Here is a 19,091-nt window from a genome sequence, read left to right as displayed (position 1 = left end):
ATAAACATGAGGACCTGAGTTCAAGTGCCCAGCACGTATGTAAAAAAACAGGAGTGGTGGCTCACACCTATACCCAGTGCTGGGAAGGTGGAGGCAGGAGGATCCCTGGAGCTTGCTGCCCAGCCAGTCTTCTGAGTTGGTGAGCTCCAGGTTCTGTAATAGACACTGTCTCAAACACCAAATAAGGCAGGAAGCAATTGAGGAAGACAGCAGATGTTGACTTTGGCCTCTACACACATGCGCACACTGACACACACACTGACACACACACTGACACACACACACACACACACTGACACACACACACACACACACACACACACACAGTGACAATTCTGGAATTTTGGCTTCTTTAAAACAAAAAACAAAAAAGCAAAAACAAAGAAATAGTATAAGAATGTGTTTTCATATTAATCCAGGTGTGGGGATGTGGGTCTGCTCCAGACTGTTTGCAGCAACTATGATTTGCTTCATGCTCTAGCAGGGGCATGGTAGAGTTTCTGTGATTGTGTGATTTTGGAATTCTGGGAAATTTTCAGGTAATATATAAATGCTAGGGCCCTAATAAGTGGGGTTGGTGGTTGTGGTTTGTTAGTTATCTCTCTCTCTCTCTCTCTCTCTCTCTCTCTCTCTCTCTCTCTCTGTTTCTACTCTCTTCTGTCTCTTCTATCTAGTGTTAGGGGAACAAAACAGGGAAATAAAGGATGGGAAAAAGAATAACCCACAAAATACAAAGACCAGCTATAGTGGTGGGCAAAAGTGGAGCTCAAAAGTTAAAGATAAAAATGGGAAATTTTGGGCTGGAGAGATGGCTCAGCAGTTAAGAGCATGGATTGCTCTTCCAGAGGTCCTGAGTTTAATCCCCAGCAACCACGTGGTGGCTCACAACCATCTGTAATGGGATCTGATGCCCTCTTCTGGTGTGTCTGAAGACAGCTACAATGTACTCATATACATAAAATAAATAAATCTTTTTTAAAAATAGGAAATTTGATTTCAAATACTGTAGAGAAAACTGCAGGGGATGAAGGAATGGATTTTTTTTCAAGACACAAGAAAAATTTATTGTGGTTACTACCACTGGGATATTCCCCACTCTGTTCGAAAAGGGATTTTTCTGGTCATTGTCTCCTCCTCCTCCTCCTCCTCCTCCCCTTCCTCCTCCTCCTCCTCCTCTTCCTCCTCCTCCTCCTCCTCCTCCTCTTCTTTCTATTCTGTTTCAAAAAAGGTTGGAAGAATGACTGAGCAGTTGGAAAAACTATGGATGGAAATGGAGAGGCCCAAGAGACAAACAAAAAAATGGCTGAAATGGGAAAATAAAAGGGGTCAGTCTGCTTCCTTTTTGAAATGGTTGCAGAGTTGGAGGTGCAACTGGAGAAGTTGCAAATAGAGGTGGAGGCTCCTGGGAGGGAAGGAGTACAGGAAAAGAGGCTCAGTCCCAAGCGACTGAGCCAGAGAGTGGGGTACCCCACAGGAAGAAAGACTGAAGGAAACTGCCAGAGTACAGCTAAGTTAGGACAAAGCTGAAAAAACAGGAGGACAATCTGTTTTGCAAGAAAGGGTTAGGGCTGGAGAGATGGCTCAGCGGTTGAGAGCACTGACTGCTCTTCCAGAGGTCCTGAGTTCAAATCCCAGCAACCACATGGTGGCTCACAACCATCTGTAATGAGATCCGATGCCCTCTGCTGCTGTGTCTGAAGATACCTACAGTGTACTTATATATAATAAATAAATAAATCTTTAAAAAAAAGTAGAGATGCTGTCTTTAAAAGAAAGAGAGAGAAAGGTTTAATCTTGAACCAATCATACTGCCACAGTAGGAGGAGGGGTGGCCCAGGATGATGCAATCTCCACCAACTTTCCCAGTAGTCATAAATGCCTGAAACAAGGTTATGATGAGATAGGATGGCATCCTATAGAAATGATAGATCTAAGGTCTTTCAGAGAGGCCATTATTTCATATGAGATGCACTTGCCTTATGTGCCTAAATAACTGGGCTACTCAAAATAGAATTACTCCCCCAGACTGGAAAGGATTGGTTGCAGCTGTGCTAGAAGACAGTCTGAGTTGAAATGGTGAACATGGTGGAGGGAAGAAGCTGTGAATATTGAACATCAAAATAGAGCAATGGGAATGGCAAAGACCCGCTGCTGAGTGGAGGGCAGGACTTTGATATATAAGAGCAAATTTAATTTGATGGTGCTACTGTAGAACTTGGGACAAAGAGCTTGGGACGAAGTTGAGGAACCCTGGGAAAAGTCCACCTCATTTACAAAGATTATAGAAGGCTCTGGAGAAGCCTCCACTGATTTTTCACAAAAATTAGTCTCATTTGTGAACAAGGCCATTATCAGACCCTGATGCAAGGCAGGTGTTGATAGAGACGATGGCATTTGAAAATGCAAACACTGAGTATAAAAATTTATTAGACCATTAATGGCACAAGGAGAGCTTATGAACAAATGCATAAGGGATATGACTAATATTGATTCTAACATATACCAGCTAATATAATAGGTCAAGCTATAGCTAGAGGTCTCCAATACCAAAATGTCCAGTGCTTTAATTGTAAGAAATAGTCATTTGCCAAGAGAATATGATTAACCCACTAAATGTTTAATTGTGGGAAATATGGTCGTTTGCAACAAAATTGTGAACAAGACATCTCCAAGGATAATGGTTTTCCTAAATATAAACCAGAGAGAAGGCTAGGCTTCTAGGTGTATTTAGGTGATGTGACAAGGGTTGCCATTGGACCAATGAGTGTAAGTCCAAAGGAGATATTCAAGGTAATTTATTATTATTGGGAAATGGCCTGGGCGGGAGGCAGAGCTCAAGGCCTCACAGCAAAAGCATGGGGTGTTTCAGCTAAGGAGTGACCTCCACTTGGTATTGGAGATTTAATGCATGTTTGCTGCAAGCAGTGTGGCTGTGGACTTGGCTACAGGTAGACATCTTACTCTAGCCTCAAGAACTCAAAGTTATAAAATAGCTACTGGAGTGTAGGGTCCTTTGCCTCTAGGGACAGTAGGGATGACCTTGGGAATAAGTGTATTAATTCCCCAATGACACATTGTACATCCAGGAACTACAGATGAAGATGTCAATGGAGAAATTAAAACTATGGCCTATGAAAAAGAGAGGTACAATTTAACACAGGGGATGGGATTGCTCAGCTGCTACTGCTTCAAAGGCAAAGCCACTCCAGTAGGAAGAACAGGAGGGTTTGGAAGGGCTGGAAAACCTGTGTTCTGGCAAACAGTTGTTAATTATCAGAAGCCAAAATTGAAATTTCAAGTAAATAATATTGAAATAGAATATTTGGTGGACACAGGAGCTGCTGTGACTATCATCTCATAAACATCTTGGAATTCAGAATGGCACTTTAGAAGGTTTATACCCAGTTTCCAGGAATTGGAAAGTTATCTCAGATAAAACAGGGTATGTGATGGGTTAAATGTGTGGGACCAAAATGCCAAACAGGAAAGTTAAAGCCTTATGTGGACACCCATAAATTTATGGGGAAGGGATCTTTTACAACAGTGGCGTACTCAGATCACTATTCCTGCAATCCCATAGACAGAGATAAATAAGGGGTGAAATGGCAGATGTTCCCGCAGAAGGTATCAATATAGGTTATCAAAAACACTCACTATTGTCTTTGATGTGCCAATTGTCCAAACACAAGGTAGGCAGGGATTGAGTTTCCAAATTTATAAAAGGGGGCAGGAGGAAGCGCTGCTGAGTGCTGACAGCCGTACCCTTAAAGCGGTCAAATGGGAAGCCTGTGTGGATAGAGCAAAGCCTCTAACTAAGGAAAACTTACAGGCATTTGGGCAGCTAGTGCAAGAGCAGTTGGGAGCTCAGAACATAAGAGTCTACCAGCCCTCGAATTCCCCTGTATTTGTTATTTTAAAAAATCGGAAAAATGGAGGGTGTTAACGGATTTAATTGTGGTGACTAGAGTAATACAACCAATGAGTCTGTCACAGCCTGGAATTCCTTTACATTCTTTATTACCTAAGGCATGGCCTATGATAGTAATTGATTTAAAAGATTTGATTTTTTTACCATCCTCTTGCATGAGCAGGATAGGGAAAGGTTTGGTTTTATAGTACCTACTTATAATAATGCTCAACCTATAAAAATGGGAAGTTCTTCCACAAAGAATATTAAACAATCTAACTTTATGTCAATATTTTGTGCAACAACTGTTAGAAATAATTCATAGGCAATTTCCTCAATCCATTATTTATCATTACATGGATATTTTATTGGCTGATTCCGATACAGATACTTTAGAGAAAATGTTTAAGGAAATACAAAGAATTCTGCTAGGCTGAGGTTTACAGATCCTATTAACTATTTGGCTTATAAAATAAGTCAACAAAAAAAAATTCAGCCACAAGATACAGATCAGAAGAGATCAGTTACAGACTCTTAATGATTTTCAAATTAATAGGAGATATTAATTGGAAACAATCTACCATTGGATTAATTACTCAAATGTTAAGTAAATTGTTTCAAATGTTACAAGATTCAGACTTAAGTAGTCCAAGATAGTTAACAGCTGGAGAAGAGAGAGAGCGAAAGAGAGCAAGAGAGAGTGAGAGAGAGCGAGAGAGAGAATATTCTGGTAGAACAGAGACTACAAGGTACACACATATGAGTTACATAGATATCAAACTTTATTGTATTTTGGTTTTTTTGTCTTTAGCTCATTCTTCTACTGAGCTCATAAAGCAAAGGGAAGATAGTATTATGGAATGGATATTCTTAACACACAAAGTAAAAATTAAAGACTTACAAAGAAAAAGTTTCTGATTTAATTATATAAGGTAGACTTGTATAATTATCAATTATCAGAGCAGATCCAGCAGAAATTGTAGTACCATATACTCATGCTGAGATAATGTCATTATTGGTAATCAATGGAGATTGGCCAAGAGACTGCAGCAGCGGTTTGGGAGTTCTGAGAGGCCGATTCTGTAATTGCACATTTACTGTTATAGGGATACCGTGTACATCAAATCTGACAATGTCCCTACATATGTCTCCAGTAAGGTGAACCCACCCTTTACACATTATAATATAAAACATATTATAGGTATTCCACCCAATCTTATAGGACAAGCAGTTGTAGAAAGCTCTAATCGCACCTTAAAAGAAATGCTTATAAAGCAAAAATGAAGAATGAAGATCCCCAGGTATTGACTGAATAGTGCTCTGCTAACTTTAAACTTTCTGAGTGTTGATGAGAAGGGAAGGACAGCAGCCTAGAGAAACTGGATTACTAGAAAAAACTGTAAAATCAGACACATACTGAAGGATGCGGTGACATCGGGTTGGAAGCCAGTGTAGGGACGTGAGCCTGCTTCACAGCAGCTGACTATGATTCGCCTCCTTCTCTAGCAGAGGCATGGCTTTGCCGGCTGCAGATGGTTTCTGTGATTGTGCGATATTTGAAACTCTGGGAAAATTTCAGAGGATCTATAAACACTAGAGCCACCATAGGTGGAGTTGGTGGTTGTTGGTCATTTAGGGGTATTGGATGTGGTTCGTTAGTAGTGGTGCTCAAAAGAAACAAAAAATAATTAATCAAAATCAGAAGTTGCTCTTCTCTCTCTCTCTCTCTCTCTCTCTCTCTCTCTCTCTCTCTCTCTCTCTCTCTCTGTCCTATCTAGTGATGGGGGTGAACCAAGGGACATAAATGATGGAAAAAAGAAGAACCCACAAGGTAGCAAAGACCACACACGCAGACACACACACACACACACACACACACACACACACACACACACACACACACACACCCCTTTCCTGGCTGAGGAATGGTCTTTGTGGAAGCACCAGCCAAGTAAGAATACATCTCTGCCAGCTAGGAGAGCCCAGTCCCCATGGCCAGAGGAGGAAGCTTCATTCCTGCATCCCAGGGCCACGTTCCAGCAGCTAGCAGTTACCTTGAATAAGAGCTACCATGATCATTTACAAAGGCCAGTTCTAGACTCTCCACCTTGTGCTGTCTGCCTGTCCCCAGGATTCATGGTAGGGGGATGTGGACTAAGCCTGTCTTACACTGTTTTCTCCCCTGACCCAGCCCACTGATTGCTGCTTTTTCTATGGCCCTGTGCCATGTCTCTAAGACCAATGGGGGTGACAACCATCTACCTTTCCAAGTGCTGCTCGTGGCCCCTCTGGCTATATGTATGTGCAAGACTCTGCTCCAGGCCCAGGAAGACAATTCTAGAAGGGCTGAGGTTGTAGAGAAGCAGCTCTCTTGCTTCCTATTCCAAGGCCCGTGCATCTCCCCTTTCCTTAAGGCAGACAGGGAGGGCACCAAAGAGGCTAAAGTGACAATGCAGCCGGGAGAAGGTGACTCCAGAGTGGCTGACCTCACTAGTCTCTGTAACAAAGTCCCATGCACGATGATTAACAGAAGTGCACGCTCTTGCAGGCTTGGAGTTGAAATCTGAGAAGTTCTGAGCAGGCCATGCTCTCCCTGAAGTCATGTGCCAGCCGACCCTGCAGGCCAGTCCTTCCTAGTCCTTCTCTTGGCTCCTTCCAGCTTAGACATCTGTGTCCATCCCTGTCAGGACATCTTATTCTTGGCCTTATTGTGAAGACAAGCCATTGTCCATAGGCCACACCCACTCCACAGTGACCTCATCTTAACCTAGCCAATAGTATCTTTGGTCCAAATAAGGCCCATGGCCTGAGGCTGTGAGAAGAGTGAGCTTGGGGGACACCATTCATCACTGCATTCACACGGTCTGCTCCTGGGCCACACCCCCGCTGCTGGGAATCCTCTGTCTCCTCAGAAACCAGCTAGAATCCCTGAAAGACATCATCAGAGAAGAGGAAAGGCTGACTGCCACATCTTCTTCCCTTGGTCAACAACCAAAACCCATGACCAGTAATTCTGTTCTTACTTGGAGACCACCCTGGTGACCCCTCTACTTCCCTGCAGGCCCACAGCCTGGTGCCCCATCCCAGGGAAGCAGCAATTGCTAATTTATCCTGAAGAGGTTAGTAGCTGCAAGGACACACAGCTGACAGATCACATGGGAAGAGATGTGTGTGCGTGTGCGCATGTGTATGCACATGTGTGTTGGTGTGTGTGCATGTGCACAGGCATGGGCATACATATTAATTACTACTTGGACTTGAACCTAAGACTTCATGCATACTAGTCAAGCTCTCCACCACTAAGCTATATATCCCAACCCATTTTAAAAATACATTTTGAAACCAGATCTTACTAAATTACCCAAGCTGGGCTTGAACTCAAAAACTCACCCTCTCACACCTACCAAAATAGCTGGAAATTATAGGCCTGAGCTACCAGGGAGGGGAAATCTCTTTCTCGGACTACCTCAAGAAAGACCTCCAGCATGGCAGGCCGTCCCACCAGGTGCCTGAGGCTTCATCCCATTAGCAACTTTTTTTCTATATGTCTGTATTAGGTACAATTCACAGATTGCCAATGATTTCATGAAAAGATGAGAGCTGCCAGGTCTGCTGGGATGGGGAATGGCTCAGCGGTTAAGGGTGTCTACCTCTATTGCGGAGGACCTGAGCTCAGTTTGCAGCACTCACATAAGACAACTTACAACTACCTGCAACTCCACCTCCATGAGACACACCCATCCACTGCACACACCCGAGGAATGGAGGAGACTCAAGGCCTTCAGGACCCCAGAGCTATGGGGCCCAGCACTGAAGCCAGGAGCAAAAGCCAGGCTTCTGCAAGCCCAAAGGCTCCCTAGAATGTGAGATGGGTATGACCTTAAGGCTCTGAGACCGAGCTGCCAAATCTGTTTGTAAGGTGGGGCCAGTGCTCCTTATACACAGCTTCCCTGGGATAAAGCCGCGTGTGTTGTCAGAGCATTCTCCTATACACACTCCAAAACCTGAGCGGCAACAGGATTGAGCCCAGACCACTGGGAGCACCTCATCCTCGTCCCCTTACAGTGTCATTAGATCCCTAAGTGGCCAGGAGGAGACCAGGACTGGAAGATCAGTTTCCCCAAACTAGTGAAGAAATGAAGCAACAGTGAAGGGAGATTCCTGCAGACGTCTCTGGTGCGGGAGTAAGTTCACAAAATCCCTTCTGGGGTGAAGGAACCCCACAGTCCTGGGGTGAAGACCCAGTCTGGGGTGAAGGAGCCTACAGTCCACAGGGCTGGCCTGACCTCTGAACCTCATTGCCCTGCAGATGGCGGCTTAGCCTCGAGGCTGACCTTCTGTAGCTGGGGAAGAGAGTTCAGTTTTCCAGACAGACTCACCTCAGCTCCGTTCATCTCCTTCCCACACCAGGCCCCAGGTCTGATTTTCTGTGAATGAAAATCTATTTGCCACCTGCATAGTGCCAAGGAGCCCAGCTCCAAGACTTCAAAGACGAGTGCCGGCTGCCCCCGGGGCCTACAGACGCCTTCCCTTCACAGCTAGAGCTTTCCCTTTTCAATTTAAACTTTAATTTTAAACTTTAATTTTGCAAGTCTGGACAAAGTGAATGTCAAGAGCTTGGGTTTCTCCCTCATCAGTGGAGTCAGTAGAAGCTGGCAAGGGACCTTGAAGGCAGGAAACCCCACTCCCTGAGAGTCCCATACAATAAGGCCAGGGCCATCGAGGCAGCCTGGGTCACCGGGGCAGGTAGCTGTAGCCTTAATGACTAATGGCCTTGGCAGCTTTCTATGGCTTTCTGCCAAACTGTTTGCTAGTTTGGGCAAATATTTTTCTGCTCCACCCACAGAGACCCTGCATCATCCACGTAGTCCAGGAGGGTGAGCAAAGAGGATGCAGTGTACAGCACAAGGGCATACCAGAGGTCAAACTAGTACCACCACTGTCCAGAGGACCACGCTGGACAACTACGGCCTGAGAGTCTGAAAAGTCTAAGTGAAGGCCCTAGGTCAGAGTTCTTCCCTCTTCTGTTGATGCCTCTGTGTGTGTGTGTGTGTGTGTGTGTGTGTGTGTGTGTGTGTGTGTGTGTGTGTGGTGTACAGGTGCATATGGGTGTATAGGTGCCTGTATGTGCATGTGTGTGATAGATCAAAGGTCAATATCAGGTTCTTTCCTCAATAGCTTCAATATCTCTCTCTCTCTCTCTCTCTCTCTCTCTCTCTCTCTCTCTCTCATTTTATTTTTCAAGACAGGATTTCTCTGTGTAGCCCAGTCTGTCTTGGAATTTGCTTTGTAGACCAGACTGGCCTTGAACTCACAAAGAGCCGCCTGCCTCTGCCTCCTGAGTGCTGGGATTGAAGGCGTGTGCCACCACCACCCCGTTTCACCTCAACTTTTGGAGACAGGGCCTCTCACTGAATCTGGAGCTCTTGAATCCAGGGTCGGAGAGCCTCAGGGACCCTCCTGTGTCTGCCACCCCGGTGAGTGGGTGTTGGAGATCTGGACTCAGGTCCTGCTGAACCCACAGCGCTTCACTCACTGAACTCCCCATCCTTACAGTTCTCATTCTCTCCAACACACCCTTATCCAGCACTGACTGAGTCCCAGAAGATAAGAGGGGACTTGCTAGCCCTGCTCAAGTCTAAGGAAAGGGCAGCCAGAAGTCAGAATGAGTCCCATCTGGGCCTTGGTACTGTCTAAGCCTAATGGCTTCTTCGCCTGGAAGGAATGGTGGAGAAAGCTTAACTTTCCCAGGGAGCTCAGTCTTCCAGATGTGCCGTCAGACAGCATCTGCACTGTCTGTCTTTTTGAATTGTTTCTAGAGATTTAACCCAGGGCCCTGTGCATACTAGGCCTGTCTCTGCAGCTGAGATCCATTCCTATCCGGCCAGCATCTACTTGTTGAGTCTCATTTTGCCCTCTGTAGAGGGAGTGGCCCTGTCTGTCATTACCCATGGATATAGCTTTCCTTCTTAGGACTCCAGGGGCTTCAGCCTAGGCTCTGGTAGCCTCACCCCAGCAATGTTGGTGTCTCCCCATGAGAAGGCAGGAGGTCTTGGGAATGCAAGTTGCTGGCGGGAACAGGTGTTCAAGATGGAATTCCAGAGAGGCTCGCCCCACTGCACAGGTAGTAGACAGAAGCAGATGGATTGGGTCAGCTGCCCACAGAGATGATGGCCAATACATATAAGCCCAAAGAAAATGAGCAAAGGGCAGGACAAGAGGCTACACTCACATCTGTAATCTCTCTGCGGGGTGTGACTGAAGAAGTGAGACCAAAGGAACCTTCTCTAATGGATGACAAAAGTAGCCTGCCTGTTTCAGGCCTGTGCACCAGTCTGGGTCAAGGAGAGGGTTGTTGTGTCTTTCTACAGGGTTTTTTCTATATCTATCTGGGCTTATTCACTAGATGTTAGGCAATGCTCACACTGAGAGGCACCTGTGGGAGAGGCCCTGCCAAGGAGCGAGAGCCAGACCGTCTGGGTTTACCGTCACCGTCCTATTTGACCTTCTAGTGCCTCAGTCTCTTCATCTGTAGGATGGGAAGAACATTGACCTTTGAGGCTAGTTGTCGGCTTCCCTCACAGAGTGACAGAGTGATTCCTGGCATGGGCAATCACTGTCATTCACATGGCCTCCCTCTTCCTAACACAGTCTAAACTCTCAGAGTTGAATGGTTAGTCTCTCTCCGACCTTTTCCCTGTCTGTACAGTGGACTCATGTGCAGGGACAGCTTCTGACACAAAGCTACCTGGAAAACAGATCACTTGCACTTCTTCCTATCCCACCAGCAATTTCCACATGGCCACCCTCCAGCCCAACCGTCTTTATGGTACAAGCCCAGTATTTATGTCCCAGTGGTGATGGGAAATGGGAAAATCTGTGTTCCTTATGCTGTCTAGAACACTGGCAGGCCTGGGGAAGCCTCTGCCAGTAGGTGTAACTCCAGTGCTAGACCATGGATCATTCTAGTCAGCCATGTTGTTTAAGAATCCACACTGCAATTTAGGGCAAGGCTCTATCCCTGAGTAAGAATATGGATATTGCAACAAGTTTTGTTGGGACCGTAAACCAACATTTACCTATGTCCTGAGGAGGACCTAATAGAACAGTTAATGGTCTGCAGCAACAATTTGATAAATATCTGTTAACTCTCATAGCAGAAGTCTTAGGGATTTGGCCCCATTTGTCCTGGATGACTCTACCTGGCCATCTCTTCATCTCACAGCCTTGTTGACTGGTTGTGTGGAACTCAAGTAGACACTGTGGTCACTTTCTATAGTTCTAAAATTCATCACAGTGCCAACAGTATTTTGGAAGCTCCTCCCTTTAGTGGCAAAGCCAGAGAAACCTATCTTGAAAGGGCCCACCAAGGAGCTGGTGCCCAAGATCAAACAGACCTCTCGGAAGCAATAAAGCAAGCTTGCCCTTTGGTGAGGCCGGATTCTGAAGCTGTGTATAGCTCAAGGAATGTGTGCTCAGTTTGAGCTTCGGTCTGATGAGGGCGAGTTGGTTATTTTCATTTTCCAAGTGAGCAAACAGAGGAAGGAAGCACCAAGAGGGTTCCACAGGCTTTGCCATCTCTCTGGACACAGAGAAGAGCTCCACAGTCTCTGTTGCCAGCGCTCCAGGGTGTCTGTAGCCAAGTTAGACAGACTGCAGGACTTCATGGCATCCCAGGACTATGCATAGAAGTGGAAAGAGAACAGTGGAGATAGGATCTCTAGAGGCATGTCTCCTCAAGTGACAGTCCTTCATAGTCATGCTGCCATGGGAACAGTGTGCCTTGGCTTCCTATGACACACGTACAGTGTTGCAAAGGCCCCTGAGTTGGAGAAGTCCCTAGGGAAAGGTAAGTCACAACTATGAAAGCTGCTGCTAGCTCCATGTTCCACTGTTCATTCCTCTTCTTGGAGGCCACAGGACAAGCTTGTTCATCCATCTCCTAGACTCCCTAGACTCGGTATGTTTTGCTAGAATCCTGCAAGAGACCAGCAGGCTCAAGAGAACAGTTTAGGAGCCCAGCAAGACAGGCGACTGTTCTGCATCTAAGAACTGAGTCGTAGGATGTGAAGGAAAAGGAAATGGAGCAGATGGGTGGTCACTGCCACAGAGATAAAGAATAAATTCTGCTTTGAATTTCCTGACTCCCCATGTAGAGACAAGGAAACAAGCATGCCCAGAGGATAGATTCCCCACCTTCATCTTTTTGCAGAGCCAACAAACTGTACCAGGCTGCTTGGGTGCCAGGCTGCTTGGGTGCCAGGCTGCTTGGGTGCCAGGCTGCTTGGGTGCTGGATGCCAGCTGGATGTCTAGATCCTTTGAGTAATTTAAGGAGTGAGAGGACACAGGAGAACTTTTCCTGGGAGTCAAAAGCATGTGCTATTGTGGGGCCCAAGGCTTTTAGAAGTCTACATGCCCAACTTCCTGAGCTGAAAGGGTTCTGCTCTCTCTCTCTCTCTCGCTCTCTCTCTCTCTCTCTCTCTCTCTCTCTCTCTCTCCCTCCCTCCCTCCCTCCCTCCCTCCCTCCCTCCTTGGGCCTCCTCAGTCTTCTGGAGGGCAGAAGATGTTAGAATAAAGAAAGAGTATGGTCAGTGTTACCAGAGGTCCCAAACTTCTAAGTGTCTGCCTAGCTTCACGACCACACACCCATAGCTGTGGAGGTTCTGGTGGACTCTGACAACATCTTTGGGACCTACTGGAGGGCATTTTAAGGAGACGGTGTGCCTGACACTAGACTTCGTAGGAGTTTACGGACTACAGTAGGATGGCCTGGCCGTAAGAAAGAATGAGGAGTGCTGCCAGGTCCCTTGGGAGAACCTACAGTCAGTTCTCTCCAGAGAGGGAAGGTGACTGAAACAGAAGTAACTGAAGATGGGGTCGGGGCTACCTTGTCCTGGTCTTCCTGTCCTCCCCCTTGCTCTAACCTGTGCTTTCTAAACATGGTTTAGTGTCCATTCCCTGGTGTTTGAGGTGTGTTGCCAAGGACTGCAGTGGCTTTTGGCATGCTTTTCCCTGGTGAGATGCCTATGAGAACCCTACTCCCACCTCTGCAACACAAAAGCTGCAAAGGGCCTGGTCCGAGGGGAGTAGGGAGAGAGAGACGGGAGATGAGACAGACAGACAGAAAGACTGAGAAGCAGAGAGACTCTGCCCCCACCCCCAGCATTGGCCACCTAGGCATGACTATCTATCTCCAGAACAAAACTGGTCAGTATCTGCCCCTGTGCCCCAAGTCAGTTCCAGCTAAGAGGAGAGACCAGGAACTCCTGCCTACTGGGCCTCAGTACAGCAGTAAAGCTGAACCCCCTCGCTGCCCACACCTGACCCACAGCCACACCTATGGGCAATACCTCCAGTTACTGCCACTCTTATGCTCTTGGCCTCTAGGATCCCTACACCTTCAGCAGTGTTGCTGAGTGTTGCTGAGTGTTGCTGCTGCTGCTGCTGGTGATGGTTTGATTTTTTTGTTTTGTTTTTCAGACTGGGCTCCACCCATAGGACAAACACAGATTAATAAAGGGTCTATTCTGCTAGAAAGCCAAAGGGGTTGCAAGCAAGAGCCTTCGTCCATAAAAAGCCAAGTGTTGTGGCCTGCTCCCTAACACACCAGGGGCCACTGAGCAGCCATCAACAATTTGGCTATTTCCTAGCTCACTACAAAATCAGCACCCCAGCTTTCAGACCTCAAGCGCCGAAGGGCCCCCTCTGCAGACTGGCCCACTCTTGCGTGGGCAGCTCCACATAGCAATAGCACAGGTTCTCACTTCCTTCTTCAAGTCGGGACCTGCTGAGGACCGTGCCTCCCTTGGCTGCCCACGCTCCTGGCAACCAAGCCTTGAAGTCCACGGGCTCGGATTCAACCACTCAGCTTCCTTGCACGCATTCCATCCCTCTGAATGCACACTCGTTTATTTATGTTTTTAATGTAACAAAGGGGCAGCTAAATGAATTGCGATTTGTAATTTTTATGGTTAATTTGAAATCTCGCTCTTGTTGGCTAATCCTGTTAGTTGATAGCAAAACAGAGAGGAACTGTCGCCCTTGTCGTGACTCTAACAGGCATTTGATGTTAAATTACAGCTGGCCAGAACAAAAGAAGCGGGACTTCTTGGCCCAGCGGCCTGGAGACCAGAGAAAAAAATTCCACAGCCCTGACTCCAGCTCGATTCTCACCACAATGCTCATCCACCTCGAATTGGAAAGGCCCACTCAGCACCCTAGTCCAGCGAGTGAAGGTGCTCAGACCCAAAGTGGTGCAGAGCTTTTCCGATGCGGAGACCAAGGGCAGAGATCCAAGCTTTCTCTGTCCTTTTCCAGTCCTTCCATCGGGAAGCCATCTGGGGAGCGAGATGTCCCTTCTCAATCAGGGACCCCAGCTTCCTGCTAGCCAAGGTGAGCCAAGGCGGATCCAAACCATGCAGGCGTTTTTGGGAGGGTGGTGGGGACACCCCTGTATCTCTGTGACCCTGTAGCAGCGGGTCCTTTCCGCTACCTGAGCAGGCAAAGGCGGGTTCCCTGCGCTAGGCGCGCCTGTGAGAAGCAGAGCCGGAGCTTGCGCCAGGGCTTGTTTGCTTGTAGTGGCGCAGTGTTTCGTGTCCCTAGTGCCTGCTTCACGCCCTCCCAGTGAGTTCCACAGTCCTAGGAAGGTGTGGAACGGGGAAGAGGGTGCTAGGCCGGAGGGCAGAGGAACGGAACCAGGAGAGAACCGGAAAGGACAAGCCAGAAGTCGCCGCAACGGCTCTGCTAGCTGCTTGGGGACTGCTATTTTGAAATGCAGCGACCCGGGCGCAGGATACCGGGGTCAAGTGTCACTTCCTCTGGCAGTCAATCTCCAATATTCCTTGTAATGTTTTTAAATGGACGAATTCATTACTTGGGGACGTGTGAATGGAGAGTGTTGGAGAGCAGGCTCGATCAATAGCGTCCACTGATGGTTCATTTTTCACAGCGGAGAGGGGACCGCGGAGCTGAAGGAAGACCTAATCAATATCGCGCACCACGGGCTGGAAAAGGTCATTTAGGGAAGGTGGAAAAGTTCAGGCTCCCGGGCCGAGAAGCCTAATCGCCCCGTGTCTTTGTTGCGACTCCCTCTACCCTTGTCCTTCCAGCACACAGTCACAGAGAGCTGGCTGCTTAAGAGAGAGACAAGTCGGGTCCAAACACGCTATCGCGACACGCCCACGCCCAGTGTCCACACTACTCCTACGCACACATAGGTGGACTCAGCCGAAAGGCCACACCTTTTTACCGCTTTTAGCGGTGTAGCGGAAGAGTCATGAGAAAACACAGACACACAGACACAGACACAGACACAGACACAGACACAGACACAGACACACACAGACACACAGACACACACACACACACACACACACACACACACACACAGAGTCCTCTTAGTATCTGGGATGAGTGCCCAGGTGGATTGGGTGATTGGCCAGTCAGCCCCGCTGTTGTTAACAGAAAAGGTCAAGTAAAATTAAAAAGGGAAATACCTCCAATATCCCCTTCTGTCTTGCCAATAGCACCCTGGGACTCCAGTAGGCAAGACTGGGCACATGAAAGGCTCTCCAGGAGCCCTCAACGGGAATTACTGCAAGCGGTCCAGCAAATGCAATAGCAGAGAGGGCAGGCAGTCTCTGCCGGTTCCCTGAGTCCTGATCAGGGAGATACATTTAAGAGAATGTTGTCTACAGATTAACATGGCTGAAGGACTTGCCTCGTGACTGGCCACATCCCTGAGTTTGTTGAAAGGAAATGACCTACACTCCATCCCTGGCTACCTCAGCATCAGGAAGTGTTTCTCTCCTTTCCAATTTTGCTGCTTGGCCAAATGGTTTGACCCACCAAAGCTTGTGGGCGTTCTCTGGTTGTGTATAGTATAGCTATTGTCTCATTTTGTGCACACACACACACACACACACACACACACACACACACACACACACACAGTGGTGCTCTCTCTGCCTCCTCAAGGAACAGAGAGCAGGCTTCCTTCTGGCTGTGGATAAACGCTGCTCTAGATCTGACTCTCATTGGCACCCTAGCCCCCACCCCATCTTTGCTTCCTCTGAGATAGAGGGCAAGATGAAGAAGAAATACTGCCATTCAGTCAAAACCGATCTATTGACTTGGTTGTCCCGTTTGTTGCCATCTCGCTTGACCACCTCCTAAGTTGGAGATGGTTGGTGCTCCACGTGGGGTGTGTTCAGATGTGCTCAAGTCTGCAATGGTCATGAGACACACTTGACTTCAGCAGCAGGTTTCAAACTGTGTGCGGCTTTGCCGAAAGTGTTTGCTCCGGTACCGATCAGGTGGAGCATGCCAGAGATGTTACTCTCTATGCTGGAGTTCTTTTCAGTCAGTTGAAATTGGTGGGGGAAAAAGATCAATTTCCTTGTTTTGAAGGGTTTGTTTAAATATGATAATAAGATAAAATGAAAATCGTTTGCAAATTAGACCTTGAACTTCCTCACAAAAATTCATCTTTTAAAGAACAACCTTTAAGGGGCCTTTGTTCTCAATGCTTTCTGGAGACCATTCTTTTTACCTAAAGTTGCTTTTGATCAAGCTACAAAAGTGGCTCTTATTCAAGTGTAGTGCTTTTTTGTTTTTTTTAATTTACAATATTGACATTTCTCCTGGGAGTTAAGTTTCCAGGCACAATGTGTCAGGACAAGAGGCAAATGCCCCCGTTTTTTAGGTGCAGGTTCTTATAACAGCCCCATTTCTAGGAGCCTCACTCAAGCAGAAAGAATCCGTTTCTGTTCGTTAACATTTTTTGAGCCAGAAAATTAAAAACAAATATTTAACTTCCCAATTTGGAATTCAGGTGGGCATTGCCAGCTAAACTTTTGCAATGCATACTCAATGAACTAAACGCAATCTTTACTAGCCAAATAAAACTACGTTCCCATGGTTCAAAAACAAGTTAGAATAAACTGAAGGATGGATAAAATTCATGGGGAGTGTCCGCAGAGGGAGCTGACATGTTTGAACATGGCCAAAAAGACAGCCTTTGGACACTGCTCAATTCAGGGGCTTTGATACAGCTAGTAAAAGTACATTTAGAAGAGATGAATATTAAACAAACACGTATACCTACAAACCTGTTTATAGTTTTCTTTTTCTCTTCCAGTGCAGCTTTCCCAGCTTCCCCACAGCTCACCACAAACGTGGCAGGCTGGCAAAGCTTCCTGAGTCTTTATTTGGGTCTCTCCACCCGACCAAAGGTTTTCCCTGCGCAGGATAGCAGTTGGAAGCAGGAATTTAAACCACCAGGGTCTATCCATTGTTGCAGGGCTCCTTGTCTCTGGTGCTAAATTCTTTTCAATTCTCTTATTTCTCCAGTATTTCCCCTATATTTTGTCAGCACACAATTAACATCTCTGATACTTCTCTCCCCAACAACAGCAAACGATCTTTAGACTCATCTCCAGAGCCAGGCACTGGAGGGTCAAGCCTGCAAAGAGCAGGGACTCCAGGAAGCCCATCAGCGCCGACGTGGCACTCCCTGAATCTGGCCTCCTCTGAGCAGCGACTCTCAGCTGTCAGTTTCTCACCCAGCTAGGTTCCTGCAACAGCATCCTCAGCTGAGTCCAGAACCTGGATTCCATGGATCATTCAAATTCAGGGTCCTTGTGCCAAGGCTACTGACATGAGACTGCTGGCACCTGGCTGATGAAGGCACAAATCCAGTGGTCTCGTTAACAGTATCTGTGAGTTGGGTGTGGGAAGGCAGAGACCTGGAGGAAAGGCAGGTTGGGAGTTCTTACTTCCCAAAGGATCCTCCCACCACTGAGTAAACCTTTACCTTCTTCCCTCAGCCTCCTGGTTCAGAGCTGTTCTCACAGCACCTATCTCTGTTCCTGTGACTGCACTCCATGCTTCTTTTTTGAGACTGGCTGACATTTGCCTTGGTCTTCTAGCTACAAGAGCAGTGCTAGTTATAGGCACGAAAAGCAACGGGATTTCTGTCACATTGACAAGGGGCTCCACATACCTAGAGCCAAGCCAAGGTGTATCTGATCTGAGAATCACAGTGTTAGGGCTAGTTCCAAGCATTTGCCGTCTTCCTCATAGCTGGCTCTCTTTTCTGTTTTACCATGTTCTCTAGCCTGCTTCCTACACACACACACACACACACACACACACACACACACACACACACACACACACACGTCCCAGACAAGTAAGGTAAGGCAGGAGAGAAGGTTCAAGTTCAGATGAGAGGGGCAATCCAGTATGAGTTACCTCCTCCAGCTACTCAGGCCCAGCAGCTGGGAACATCAGAGCCTTCCTTCTCCACAGAGTCGGTAGTTTAAAGGCCAGAGGTAGAAAGGACGGGCCTTCATAAAACCTTCTGGAAACAAGTAACTTTTAAATGAGCCTCTACTGTGTAACCAGAATAGAGTTGAGACCAAAGAGGTTCTGGTCTCACCCTACCTCCTAGAAGATAACAGAGCCTAGAGCCCTGTGCCTTAGCAATAAACTAAATCATCGATTCGTTTTTAAAGAGGCACCCAACCATGAATTAGCAACCCACACCATTAAAACGTGGCATCAGCAAGATTTGGCTTCGCAGAGCCCATTACTTCTTGCATGCACGCATGTCCATGTTAAATATGGAAAAGAAGAAGAAATTGGAAAGGAAAACAAAGAATTTGGATCTCAGGGTTTTTTGCCAGACTAATAAAATTGTTATTAACACTCTTTTCAAATCACCCAGAGAAAGAAAGACACAGACAATGCCCTGCCTGGAAATTCTGCAGCTTCTCTGCTACAGACCGCTGGGTAGCAGAAAGGAGAAACACAGGCAGAAACAAACTGAGTTCAAACAAACGGGTGTCTCCCACAGCAAGGAGACCCGGCTGTCTGGGGTCTGACAGCTCCGAAGACCCTGTCTGCTGCAGCTTCCCGGGAATCTGACGGTCTTTGGCGGGGGATACACCTGTCTACATCTACAGAAAAAGATACCGAGACTCTGAAGCCTAAAAGGGACTCCTCCTGGCCTCTCTCCTTCTCAGCAGTTCCTCAGAAGGGGAAACTTGGATCAGCCCACACTTCCTCTCCTGTGGAGCTGAGCTTTCCACAGACCCACATCCCACTCCCAACCAGAACAGCACAAACATTCCATCTTGCACTGGGTTTTGTCCCTTTAGTTCTCAGCCTGGAGAAAACCTT

General features: G+C 47.1%; 1 long non-coding RNA gene across 1 annotated transcript; it reads left to right on the top strand.

The window, feature by feature from the left end:
• Window positions 1-1,134: 1,134 nt before the first annotated feature.
• On the top strand, window positions 1,135-18,550 carry LOC134486707 (uncharacterized). The gene is made up of 2 exons (XR_010066048.1): window positions 1,135-7,026; window positions 13,989-18,550. It is a non-coding gene; the product is annotated as an uncharacterized LOC134486707 (long non-coding RNA).
• Window positions 18,551-19,091: the final 541 nt, after the last annotated feature.

This window comes from Rattus norvegicus, chromosome 4, assembly GCF_036323735.1.
Source record: "Rattus norvegicus strain BN/NHsdMcwi chromosome 4, GRCr8, whole genome shotgun sequence".
Classification (NCBI taxonomy): Eukaryota; Metazoa; Chordata; class Mammalia; order Rodentia; family Muridae; genus Rattus; species Rattus norvegicus.
This window is presented reverse-complemented; position numbering and strand designations above follow the sequence as displayed.